The sequence below is a fragment of the Dermacentor andersoni genome, unplaced genomic scaffold (genome assembly GCF_023375885.2).
Source record: "Dermacentor andersoni unplaced genomic scaffold, qqDerAnde1_hic_scaffold ctg00000039.1, whole genome shotgun sequence".
In the NCBI taxonomy this organism is placed as follows: domain Eukaryota; kingdom Metazoa; phylum Arthropoda; class Arachnida; order Ixodida; family Ixodidae; genus Dermacentor; species Dermacentor andersoni.
The window spans coordinates 1,122,861-1,136,862 of NW_027314752.1; the positions used below are offsets into that span (position 1 = coordinate 1,122,861).

The window sequence follows — 14,002 nt, forward strand, 5'->3', positions numbered from 1 at the left end:
GATTGTCAAATGAATGAGATTGTCAAACGATTCAGCAGCCTGCACAATTCAGTTGTGCAGCTTTGTTACTGTTAGCCTAAAAAAGTAGAGCTTGCATGTCTATATGCTTCGATTTAATGCAGTTTTATCAAGTTGTATGTAATGGATTAGATTACCGAAGCAGGGAATTATGTACCCAATGCTTTGCTGCACTGCAGCATTCTTTAGCATGCTTTCAAATGCCGTGGGGTGTATCTTACAAAAACGATTGGTCACCTTATTGGACCGCTGGGATTTCAAGGGTCATGCGGTTCCTTTCATCATTGCCCCACAAGTCAATGCAAAACCAGGCCAAGCTTTGTTTACGGTATGTGAAATACAGCAAGCTTGTTGTACTGCTAAGGCACATTATCACGAACACACGTATTGTGTTCATTTATAATCAGTATGCATGTCCCGTGTATATCCTAAATCCACAACCGAATGTCCCACAAACGTCCTTTGGACGATATATAACACAAAATGTCCCAGAAGTGTCCTAAATCCTGACAAATGTCCGTAGGACATGCTCGGGGTTATGCAATAAGAATAATCTATATTTAGACATCTCTTGGATGTCTGAATATCTCATTATGACGTTTGTAGGATGTTTCTACGAACGTCAATTCGTGTGCATGGGACGATCCCATGGACATTCAAGAATTACCCACAGGCTTCTTACATATGAACTATGGACGTGCGAATGTCCCGCTTCGGATCTCTGCTAGACATCTGCAGAACTTTGGTGGTGCAATGGGTCATAGCTTTGCGCGCCATGTTCTCGCCGCTTAGACATGCGCACCCATAACTTGAAAGCGATTTGCGCAAGTGGCAGAGTGAGGTGTTTGCTGTGCGCACCGTCAGCACTGTATTCTCGCCGCTTCGTTGGCATTGAAGTGAGAGGCAGCGCAACAACAAATTTGCTCGCTGCTACGGGCACTATCGTGAAACTGGTTTTCTAGTTGGGTACGCATACAAGTGTTTATGCATTTAAAACTAACTTACCTGCACTGTCTAAACTCTGTGAATTCGGGCTGGGCTGAGCAGACTGCATGCCCAGGGAAAGCCAGGGACTAAGACCGCATACCTAGAAAGATCTAGGGCGTTTGCCGTGGTGCTTCGGCGAAAAAGTACCTAGAAACGTGTTTTTTTCGTTTATTACATAACGAGGGTCTCAAATCCAGGAACCCTTATGCCTTCAGGTAGCATGCGTGGGTTTATTGACCGGTTGCCTTCACGCAAAAAGATCAAGTACTCGTGACGTCTGTGGCAGAAAGGATGTTTCACATCCGCTGCCAAGGTTTGTGAGTGGTGGCACTGGCTAACACCCCCGAGGGTTCTAGTAGGAAACATAAATAGCCAAGAAAGTAGATGGGAAAATGGCGCCGTGGTAGGGGAATCGGTAAAGCATCGCAAGCGTAATGCGAAGACGTGGCATCATTCCTCACCTGCGGCAAGTTGTTTTTTCATGCACTTTAATTCCCATTAGCTTCATTTTCTTTAATTCATTTAGTTAGGACAAGTAATTTCCCCTGTGTTGTCCTTCCTGTCAATGTTTACTGGCTTCTTACGATAAGGATGTTATTCACTCGTTTAGCGACTGCGCCTGTTCCACCCTATCTCTGCTTCCTCTTCCCCTCCTCTCTACCATTCTATCTAGCTCGCCTCTGAACTTGCATGTTAGTAGAAAGGTAAGCGCAGCAGTTTCTGCAATCCTTTTGCAGGGGGTCACTGATCATTAAAGCTGTCAAGCTGCTAATGTGGCGACGCCCAGGGAGTTCCAGAGGGTATGTGCAATTCGACGCGATGCAAAGTCCAAGCGAGTTTCTCACGTCACTTGCTTTGCTGCGCTCCTGTCGTGTGTACACGTGCTCTGAATCGCCCCTCGATGCGGTGTGCAAGACAGCAGCAGCAGCAGTGGGAAAGTCGAAAGAAGAGGAAAAGAAAGCTTCACTTTAAGGGGTTTACTTACATTATGCATACGGGCTCCAGGTACAGAAGCCCACTCCATGTAGAAGCTAATTCTGAGTTCACATCAGGATACATAACCCTCTCTGAACGAAAGGTCTCCACTTTTAACCTTTCGTCTTCCTTAGGCGACTAGATTAGAAAATCTGATGACTGTATCGCGGTCAATTACACACGTCGAATCGGTCGCAATATCCCGCCAGGATTTCATGCCGTTCCGCCGAACTCCAACTTCGATGGTATGAAATGTGTAAGCGTATTGTAACCTAGGAATCCAAGGTCAGTGTTGTTCTTCAGTAGCAGTCGACTTGGGCCCCTTTCATTTATTAGTTCAGATTATCATTTTCATATAGAGGGTCTTGACCCATCAACGGTCGGTGTCAAAGCTGCATTGACTTTGGGATAGGTGGGTGATGAATGGGGTGGCGTGCCTCTCGTCAACGTTTAAGAAATGCTCTTCGCCGTATTGAGTTGTAACAGGAGCTTCAGTAGTGAGCGTCGACAGCGCCAAAGCTATTATCGTGCCTTGACGCACCATTCGCACTGCGGCGCAGCTGTTGCCTTTATTGCACTGACCCCTTCTAGTCTTCTATTTCACTGCAGCAGTGGCACTAACCACTTCAGCCAGTTCGTTTTCTCGCTCGCAAGCAGTGCTCGTAACGTGGGAGGAAACGCCAGCCCATCTCGCCACCGGAAGAGGCTCCAATATGTGGTCGATGCCACAGGACCTTTGTGTTGCCTTAGGATTTTGCAGAAAAGGTCAATTGCCGATTTTCTTTTCGAATGTGAGCAAGCGGCTCAAGCAACAATGCGTCCACACCAAGCTTTCTGCTTCAACAATTGGTGATTCGGAGATGCACCATGAACAATAAAATCTTTCTCAGCACTCCGTTTTGACTCTTCTTGAAGAGACTGTGAAGAGCATCTCTTCTGACGACGCTTGTCCGTCCTCGTCGGTCCAAATGGACAGTGAATGCGACAAGCTTTCCACATCGTGTGCAGCAAGGGATGAACCTGATTCCGCGACAGAACTGACCACCTCGGATGTGGATGTCGACCATGCAGGCCAGTTGAACATTTCGAAATTTAAGACAGAGTCACCCACACAGCCAATACTAAACCCATTTCTATCTAAGAAGAATGGCAAATTGAGCATAAGCTTCCACTCGGACTGGTACTGCCTATTTCCTTGGTTGGAGTGCAGAATGCAGGCTGACGTAGCTCTCTGTTACCCTTGCAGAATGTTTTCTACTGGTGCCAATGAGAAATCTGCATTTGTCAATGGTGGATATAGTAACTAGAAGTCCTAGAAAAAGATGCTCGTTTCAGAAAGCACGAAAACTCACTCGCGCATAAGTCTTCCCTGACACCGTGGGTTTCCTACAGGCAGATGAAGTCGGGAAGATGGAGCAAGTCATTTGCAATCCATCTCAGCCACATGTAATCCAGGGAGATGCAGGAAAATGGCCTCTATACAGCAAAAGTCACAGGTATATTGCGATTCACTGCCGTTCAGGGAATTGCTCAGAGGGGCCATGATGAAAGTGCTCCAAGTGAAAACAATGGAAACTTCGTTGAGCTCTTGAACTTGTTTGGCACATATGACAATATTGTCGGAAAGAACCTGAATGGTGGAGCAGCGAATGCGAAGTACGTTCATCATTTGATACAAGACCAGATCCTCGAAATTCTGAGCCACATCACATTAACAAGTAAAAAGGAAGAGATGAAAAGCTCGAAGTATACTTTGCACTTATTGTCGATGAAACCAAGGACCTAAGCAAGACGGAACAATCATCAGTTGTACTAAGGTACTATGCAACTGGGGCTATCTTTGAGCTGTTTCTCGGATTCGGCAACGCTGAGCACTTGGATGCAAAGTCACTCCTGGGCTACATAAAGGAAACATTGAATTGCTGTGGCATAGATACTCGGCTGTGCATTGCTCAAACACATGATGGTGTGAGTGTGATGAGCGGTATCTCAAGCAGCGTCCGGGCTCTGTTCAGGCAGGAATTGCTCCAGGCAGTGTACGTCCACTGCATGAGCCACCGTCTCAATCTAGTCATCGTGGATGTGTGCAAGGTGATAAAACCGGTGAGGGATTTTTTTATCTCCTTTAGAATGCCTCTATGTTTTCCCTAGTGGATCTGCAATTCACTCTCTGCACATAGACATGCAGAAAAGTTATTTGCCAGTGGCAGTGCTGCAGCGTCTCGGGGATACACGATGGGCCTGCCAGGTAACGGCTTGCACATCAGCAATGAAAAGCTTTCCTGCTATCTTTGTATGTCTAGCCGAAGTCATCGGTACAAAGAGCAGGCGGCAACGGATGTTAGCGATCTGCTTGAGCAAATGAAATTCTCGTTTCTCTTTTATTTAAGCCTATTTACCAAGATACTCAGCCGACTTAAAGTTCTTTAGGACCTATTGCAAAGTAGAGACTGCAATATTAGTCAGGCATGCCTCATGGCACGCACAGTGATTGACGTGTTCTACGAAATGAGAAATTTGCAGAACACATTCGACACTGTCTGGGCGCAAACCTGCAGTATTTCTGAGAACAGGGTGTCCCGAAGAAAAAAGCAGAGAATGACACGCATATAACAGTATGTATTGAGTGAAGGTCAGCCCATTGAAGAAAAGTTCACAGATTCAAAGGAAACAATCAGAGTCGGTGTTTTTCTTTCCATCTTGGATCACCTTACTGCGGAGTTGACTAGGCGGTTCACGGAGAATGATGATGTACTCTGCGAAGTTAGCCCTCTCCACCCACGGAGTGAGAATTTTATGGACATCTTCTTACCGAAGCCTTTCGCTGAGCGCTATGCATGCCCCGTTGAAAGCATTGAAGTTGAGTGCAAGCTGATAAACGGAACTTCTTCAGCGCATCGAAGCCGAAAGGAAGTGCAAGATAGAGACACAGCAGCAACTAGTGACTGTCTTATGAGAACATAAACTAGCCTTCCACAAACTGCACAATCTAGATATTATTGCTGCGACAATACCGGCATTGTCATCTTGTGAGCGCATGTTTTCGTGCCTTCGAAGATTGAAGACTTCGCAGCAAGAGGATGAATAACCGTCTGAGCGACCTAGCTTTGCTTGCGGTTGAGCGATCTCTTGCCAATAAGATACATCTTCAGCGTGTTGTCGACATGTTTGATGCTGCGCACAGTAATCGACGTGTACATCTGCACTAGTATGCTGGTATAATGATACACCATTGTATCTTTGCGGCGTTTTCGTGGGAAAATTGTGCAGCGCGGGAGTAGGACCAATACCCATACCGGTATCTGCAGAACACCTGTTTCACCATCGAATAAATGCCGGCTGTGTTTTGTCTCTACTGCCACAGCACAGGCATTGGCGTCTGTGGTTGTAACAAAACCTTCCTCTGTTCCTATAATCACTTTGAAATAGACAACACATAGAGTGCTGTCCAAGGCCACGTGAGTGGCCTAGCTTCTGTGGTGAGCATTGTATAGTCTGAGAGCTGTTATTTGCACTTGTGAAACCTGCTGTACTGGGTGACCAAATGTGATGCTGACTGAAATGCCTATTGCATGCTCTATTTCTGCACTTCTGTTTTCTCTTCTATTTGTTTTTTTATTCCTTTGCCACTACAGCTTTTCTTCATTCTTTTTCCTATTTCCAGCGTTTAGAAACACCGGATGGTGCCACAAGAGTGTATTCACTTTTTTTTTATCTGGCGCATCTTTACCAAAGCTGGAACTGATATCCGCTTTGCTTAGTGGTGTTTGTCCTCTCTCCTGTTGTGAAATGTACTCGTTAAAAACTATAATGCAAAATAGTCAACTAATGTTATTTTGTTGCTGCTGGTTATCTGTCTTTTTCTTTATTTAATACTGTTTTTTATGTATGTACTGTACCCTGTGTTATATAAATTTTCCTTTGCAGATGCACTGCTGTGTAAATATGCTAAATGTTAACTTATATCTTACTGTTATGCTGGGATAGCTTATTCACACTGACGTGTTTAGAAAGCCTTCAGCCCAGTTAAAAATAGACAGAACACAATGCACAAGTTCCCCGCCTCCCTGAAGGAACTCACTTGCTGTAGGTAACTCCTCCCCCTTAATGAAATCCTGGCGCCGCCCCTGGTCTGCACCCGCTTTCACGACGAAGTCTTCGCACAGTCATGAATCCTGGTGGAATGTGACCACTGCCCACTTAAGGCGATCTTAAGAAACCATTCTATCAATGTATACAAAGTGTGCAAAGAATGCACATGATACTCTGGGAATACTCTCTTCGGATAACATACAAACCGGGAAACAAGATGATCATATAGCAGATGCCCCGTCTCGGTTTCGTTCGAAAGAAAAGGTGTCCAAAGAAAAGCACTTTCAAGTATATGTCGTCCACGAGTTAACAGTCTCCAAAGAAAGACCAGAGCAGATCAAGTGTGAAACAAACTAAGATGAGGATCTCTGTACCCTGAAGCTACATGCAAGCTCAAAATGGTCAGAAGAATAAAAGTCCGTCCTGGAAGAAATACGAACCTACTGACCATATCGTTTGTTTAGAATTGAGCATGTCAGCCGTCTGTCTTTCTATGCGGTCACAAGTGGCATGGGCCTACACACCTACAGCAGTCATATTTGCACACATCCTACATCTACAACATTGTGCAGGCTACTGCAATGAACCTACATTGTGTCTGCACAAATGATGTGAGGAACATTGTGCAAACATGGTGACTCGCATAGCACCATCAAAAGAAGCAATACTAAATAGCAACTTAGAAATCTAGCTGGAATTAATCTCAGAAAATTTCTTGGATTTCAAAACAGCTAAATTTTAGAGCAAAATTGCACCTGAGTAGAACTATCCTGATTGGGCCATGTTCCTTAAAATTCGCCTTCATTGTTTACATTTGGGTAACTGAACATGTGCCTTTTACATTGTGGCGAGCAGGTGCTCAAGCAAGTCGTCGATTCACTAGCCACAAAAATCCCAGATAAACAGGGTAACAGTACAAAATGCAAGGCAAGAAATAGTACACATAGACGCTACATAGAGTGCCATTAAAATGTGCAACAGCTCACCTACTTGCACATCATGTGCAACAGGAAGCCCCACGATAGAGAAATTTTTTTCGTGATCTATGCACCAAACTGAGTGGCAACAGCAGCAACAAACTCAAGAACCAGTTTAAATCTTAGCACCGTAGGAGAAGAACGGCCAAGCTGAGAGCCCACATGTACCCGTTTGCAACGGCAAATTCAACAAACAAGAGCAAGAGTACTAAAAAAAAGAATAAAAGTTGCAGAGGACCAATCTACCAGCCACAAACGAGCTACAAGGCACAGGGAAATGAGGTGCTCCAGAGTTGCGCCCAAGTGCCCCAGCGTGTGTGCGGTGCGACTTTAAGTTTCGCATGGTTCAATGCTAGATCAGTGTTCAAAACTAACAAGACCTGACGACTGCGGCACTAATAAACAAGGTGGCCAAAGATTGATTCCTATGTGGGTGGCTGCGGCCGAGCATGAGGTTCCGGAAGTACATAATTATTATCGAAATACGAAAGTAAATTTTCGCTCACTTCAGCCTGGTTATTAAACCTCGTGAATACATATACACAGTAGCCATAGGAAGGAGCTCACTGATCCAAACGCCATTGTTGATTGATGCCAGCTATTCGTCAACAGCAGCCCCATATTGGAATCACCTGTATTAGAAAATAAGTAAGCCCGACAAGAGTTAGGAGCAGCTAGCTGCTCCTAAGATCGGGCTGCTGTAGGCGTCTCAAAAAGTGAGTGTATGAGAAAAAAGGTGAACTTGCACTCAACGCGCGTCTTGCACAACTCCAAAATTTGGCTGAGATGTTCACATTAGTGCGTGCTATCAGCAGATTGTGTTTTTCCAAGCCTGAGGGGGGTTGAGGACCCCTTTAAAAGGTACCACATTTACCGACAGTCGCGGTGCTCCATTCCTATCGCTATGGAAATTGTGCCATGAGTATACGAACTTGGATGATCTTTCACCTTGGAATTATACATATATAACCACTCACAAGATGGCGAAGCTCAGCCAGTGAGTTCAACAAATTGCAACAATTGAAATGACCGTATACCTACAAGATCCTCCGTGATGCACGCAGACGTCACAGTTACCTCAAGAAGAGGAAAAGAGCTTTCTGAAACCTGACACACCCTGAGATCCAAACCACTTCAAGCTAGGCAACCGTCTTTTCAAACCCCTTATTACTTGAACTGCAGAAACCCTTACCAACTTGCCTAACATCAACATAACCCACATCTACACTGACAGGCACGGGGATGTTAAGCAAAAACGTTGTCTATTTGTAAGCAGAAAATCTATTATCCAGCGGAACATGTTTGCCCTTATCCCCCGCGTGTCTGCCCCGTTGCCCACAATCTTTCTCTGGTGGAGGAAGTCTCTGTCTGGAGACTTTAAAGCACCATTTGCATGCATATCTTGTGGTTTTGCAGAAAACAACGCCCGCGTCTACCAAAAGATGCATGTGCATGCTTAACAAGTGATTTGGCACAAATCCATGCGCGGGTGCTAAAAAGAGCACTTTTCGAGAACTCTTTTCGTGCTGTGCCCATTGGGCATCGTTAGCCTGTTAACGATAGTTTGAAACGCCGGTTTCGAGACTTTCCACACCATCCACGGAGACACTGCGGTATCGGACATGAAGGAGGAGAACTATTTTGGTTTCTAAGCAGTTCGTTTTTTTACCCCCAGATGGTAAAACATTTGAACGCACTCCAAAGTTTTCAAGATCGTCAAAGTAGCAAGCAAAAATGGATGCCCGCTATCAATGGTTTGAAACGCCACTTTTAAAATGCTGACACTCTGCACCATGGGATGAAATTGAGAAGTATATTTTTGTTTTCTAAGCAGTTCGCTTTTTTCCCTCAAGGTGTTAATTTTTTAACACACTCTGAAGTTTCGCTACTGCCAAAGTAGAAAGCAAGAATGGCCGCCTCGGGGAGCGGCGCTCGCGCTTTATAAGATCGCAGATCTCGTGATTCCGCTGTGTTTGCAGCAGATTTTATCGGTGGATCAAGTAACAACGAGTCTGAGAATGCTGCCTTTTGGTCAAACATTGAGAGCGACGACGACACAAGCCATCCCGGAATATCGGTGGACGCAGCCTGGCCCGCCAAACTGTAGTGCTTGCACTCAAATTTTTCTCGTGGAAAACCTGTTGAATGAAAAATTGATTTTTTGGGATAAAGTGCCTATTAGACGGCAATACATATTCTATATCATAATTTATGTTACATATTTTTTTTGGTAGATACAAGCACTTTTTTACAAACATTGCTCAATTTTGTGACACAATCTTGATTTTGGCAATTTATGTCTCTTTTATGACATACATCTCTTTAATAAATATGTCGCCTTGAAAAAGACAAGTCCACTTGTCGAAACCTTGGCTCCCGTTTTCACCTTGTTCTCCTTTTGCTCATCGTCCTTAATTTCCATCTCCCGCCTTCCCCTGTTTTCCATGGATTTCGTTAATAAATCTTTTATGTGTGAAAAGTGCATTCATTCTGCTTTTTGTTTATGTATTCCAGAAAATATTGAGTGGAGTAGTTAAGAAAAAATATGTGGTGTAACCTGCAAAAGACACCCAGTTTCCCCATGGTGCGGAAAGAGTTAAGCCAACCAGCCATAACTTCCGCCTGGGGTCAGCGCTACGTACACATTGCCCAGTGTCCACAGTGCGCCGCTCGTGCATCTGCAGCTGATGCTCGCCATCTAGTTTAAACGTGCCCTGCGTCTCTCGGACAAAGACAACTCCCAAGAGTGTACTAAAAGGTGTGAACTTAACAGACTATGAAAAATGGATTATGCACAACACATTCTTTAAGTCTGCTCCAGCATCTTAGTGAAACGAGCCTGCATGCCTATATGTAAATTCACACCGACGTTACGCCGGGTGGCAGCCAAGGAGAATAAAAAAATAAACACTTTGCTGCGGGCGAGGGGCAGCGTTACATTCCAGGCGATGCGGGCATTTACGCTTAGCACTGCGATTGATACACCAAAGACCGTTCCGGAAGGTGAATGCCTTGTAAAATTTCTTCGCAAAAAATACTGTAGGCTTTCGTGCATGTGACACCCCTCCGTTCGCGTGAACATACTGGTAATGGCACACTGTGCATAGGATGGCAGCCAGATGGTTGGCCCGCACAGCACATTATGGAGAGCAGAAAAGAATTGTCCGTACAACATCGTACGTACCTCATTAACAGAAATGGCCCTCGAGAGTAACGACAACACATCGAAATGCACATAATGAAGGCCAAACCCAGACGCGGCAGCAGCGCTAAGGCAGATTCAAAGGCTCACCCACCCCAATCCTCCCAAAACATGACAGCTTCTCTGTGCTCACAGCATTGAGTGTGCAGCAACGTCCCCCCTTATCGCCATTCCATTCTCCATAAGCCTAAATGAGCCCTTATGTTAAGGCTGTGTGTATGCAGATCACTGGGAAAAGGAAGGGAGGGGTTCAGCAGCACTATGTAAAAGCTGGTGGAGCATCGCCAAAGCCAAAAGTCCTGAGAACCCCTATCTTGTGTGAGTGTGCACGGTTCTATCAAAGAAAGGTCACTATGCAAGCGTAAATTCTAATGAAATCTGAAGCGATCTATGAAGGCTTCAATGCGCCGCTTATAGTGAAAAGAGCCTGCATATGACAAAAATGCTGTATACATAGAATAAAATTTGGTATTGCCATTTTGCCTCAATGCACTCGTACAAAGAAGGATCACTCATGGCAGAATGACAACATTCCAACAATACAAATAAGTAGGTTCATACACGAGTACATTTACAATGCTTATGTTCTAAACATTTCAGAAATGTAGCTTAGCTCCAACTAAACAAGGCATCCACAAATTGGTTCACCGAACCACAGAGAATTTCCCACAATTCAGGGCACAAACTAAGAAAAACAATATGCAATTACCTTTTGTTGTGCACATGTAAACCACATTTCATGCACAAGGATGTTAAATTAGGCAACGATTTACTTGGAGAACAACATGTCCTAGTGAGGCGTGCAACATTCAAAGTTTCTCGCCGAGTATTTTACTGTACAGAGGAATCTTTTGTACGCATAGTGAATAAACAAATGCTTCATTGTTGAGCAGCTACATCACGGAATATCACATGGCTGTGGCCACTGAAATGTGTGCTCTAAATTGATTACCAATAATATCTCCACAACATTCAGCACCCCTGCATAGCTTTGGCTATATCATAATATAGCTAAACAACTTGTTAATTTGTATTACAATATATTTATTTACACACTGTGTACCAACATAACTGGAACGATACCCGACTTTGATATTGTGGTGTTGCCAGTGTCATGTGTTACGTCATATCAGTGTTTTCAAATTGTTTCATTGCATTCTTAAAACACAACGGAACAGCTTTTCACATTAAGCTGGTACATGCTATGAATTACCTCAGCAGCTCAACATATCTGAGCATACAGTAACACTTGTGTAACAGAATGTTATGTAGCATACTGCACACGCATGCATGTTCCTAATTCACATTTGGCTTAATACATTGACACCTACATCGCATGACGGTGTCGATAGAAAATTGCTATCCGAGTTCCCAAGTTACAAATAAGCAAGCTTTGAAAGAAGACCCAGCACTGATATGGCCACATGTTGGTGCAGGTGCCTCTTTACGTGGATGTAACGTGCCACTGTCTGAAGGCATATGTGCCACCAAAATGGCTGAGTGGATGTGGAAGTAATCCTTAGGAGTGCAACTTGCAGAACAAAAAGAAAAAAGCCACAAATATGTTTATTTATTACATGAAGGTACATTGTCGCCCTATATAGAAGAATTTCTTGCATACTGAATGGAATACAAATCAAATAGTGCGAGAATTGAAACAAATGTAGAATATGTTTGAAACTGTTTTTCATGAATGCACAGCTATTGTCAAAATATGGGTAAAACAATGTACACATCCTGGTATTGCTCTACTATGCCCAATCTTATGTTTTATGCCTACTATGCCCATAGGGGTGACATTTGTCATACTTTTCCTTCACTTTGAGGTTTATTAGTGCACAGGTAATGCTTTAAGTGTTCGAGGAATATTAAAAAATAGTTGTATTGACAAAGCGCCTACTTTACCGTATGAAATATTTGCACGCCCTTAATCGAAACAGTGAACCCTCGTATTTATTATCTTAAAATCATGTCCTGTGCACAATTTTGTCGGTGAGGACATTCCTGATGAGAGACTAGCACAACTGTAATTCAGAAAGCATCTTTTTCAAATTTCAAAAAACAGGATTGGCCCAATTTCTTGGTTTCTGCACATAATGTATTACACAGTGCAGGTTTATATATAAGCCCAATTCAATGTGTAAAGTTTATATATATATTTCCACAAATATATGTCACACTAGTGCTTATAGAAATGCTGGTACACTAGTTGAAATAAAATGTAAGAATGAATTAAGCATGGTGAACTTGACATTAGACTCAAACCTTAAATTACTTATGTTACTTATAGCAGGTTCTTTCTGTTCTAATACTGAACTTCCAACTGCCGTCCCTCAACTTCTCTTGAAGCCCCAGATACAATAAAGTGCTAACATCCCTATATTGCATGCTGTCAATAAACTATTGAAATATCAAGAACAGACAATGAATACTCAACAAACACTGGCATCTATTTGGTGCTCTGGTGAAACAGACAGTGGAAAGCTTACAGAACAATCAATTCCTCTAAAAAAGTACCCATTTGTAAAAGAAATAATGGCACAAATAGAATAAGATCAAAAGAATCCATGATGAACCATGTACACCAGAACCAAGAGGCAACAAATGCAAGAATTGGTCTAAGAGAACAAGTTCATATGTACCAAAGAGAATACTGAAAAAAAAAAAAACAGAGCCTAAAGAACACATCCTTCAGACATTTGTAGTGTAACAATAACGATCACAATGAACATACATAGTTTGCTGGGGCATGCAAACAGTAATTTTTGAGATACAAATGAACATTGATTACTTTTCACATCATGAAAAGCCACAATATAACAAAGCAAATAGCTATTTTTGCCGACTTCTGTTAATTAAAGTTTAACTGTACATTGTTTTCTTTCTCAGCTACGACAACTATATGTGGGTCAGTTCTCATAAATCCTTTTGCTCTGTGTTCGATAACGTGTTGAGAAAAGATGTAGAAAAAATATGGTGACGCCGCAAAAGTGTTTCAGGGACCCTTTAAGAGCAAGCTTGGGCTTGGGGGCTCCCATCTAAATGCGTGGGAAAGGAGAAATCGGTTTTCTTGACAAGTGCAGCACCAGACCACATGAGGTTTGCTGCATATAAAGGAAATAGAATCTAGTGAATGTTGGTAGTGAATTTTTTATTTAGGCCATCAGTCTTCTAACAAAAATTTTGAAAATCACGAATTTTCAGAAAACGAAACTATCAAGTTTACATCTAACTGAGCAATGAAAAATATCACAATTCTGTAAAATGCTTCAAGTAGGACATCTATAAAGTGGACAAAATTGATGTATTATACAAGGTGTTAAAATATGCGACTGATAGTGAGTCTGGTAGCGGCATGGCGAACAGCTGTCTGAACTTTGCTTGCTTCATTTTGCAGATCTCTGCTTGCGTCGGCTGCCACTATCCAGAGGACTATGCTTTTTCCATTTGTCGATTGCGTGGCATTCCGGTACATGTGAACTTGGACTCCACCTTCAACGGCACCTGTGATTTCGTATGACACGAGAACCTGCTTATCGACGACAATGAACTTCATCGGTGCTGGTCAAATAGTGGATGGCGGACTACTGCTGCAACGCTCACGTGGTCGCAGGACGACATAAAGCCAGACTTGCGGCTTCTGCTCTTCAGTGGGTCCGGTAGCAGCATGGCGAACGGTTGTCTCAACGTTGCTTGCTTCATCTTGCAGGTAAGCAATAGACACCGTGTGCATTGCTTCAGAAGTGACGAT

At 43.3% G+C, this 14,002-nt stretch overlaps 1 pseudogene; it reads left to right on the forward strand.

The window, feature by feature from the left end:
* Positions 1 to 2,948: 2,948 nt before the first annotated feature.
* Positions 2,949 to 6,111, forward strand: LOC126526504 (uncharacterized; annotated as a pseudogene).
* The last annotated feature ends 7,891 nt before the right edge of the window (positions 6,112 to 14,002 follow it).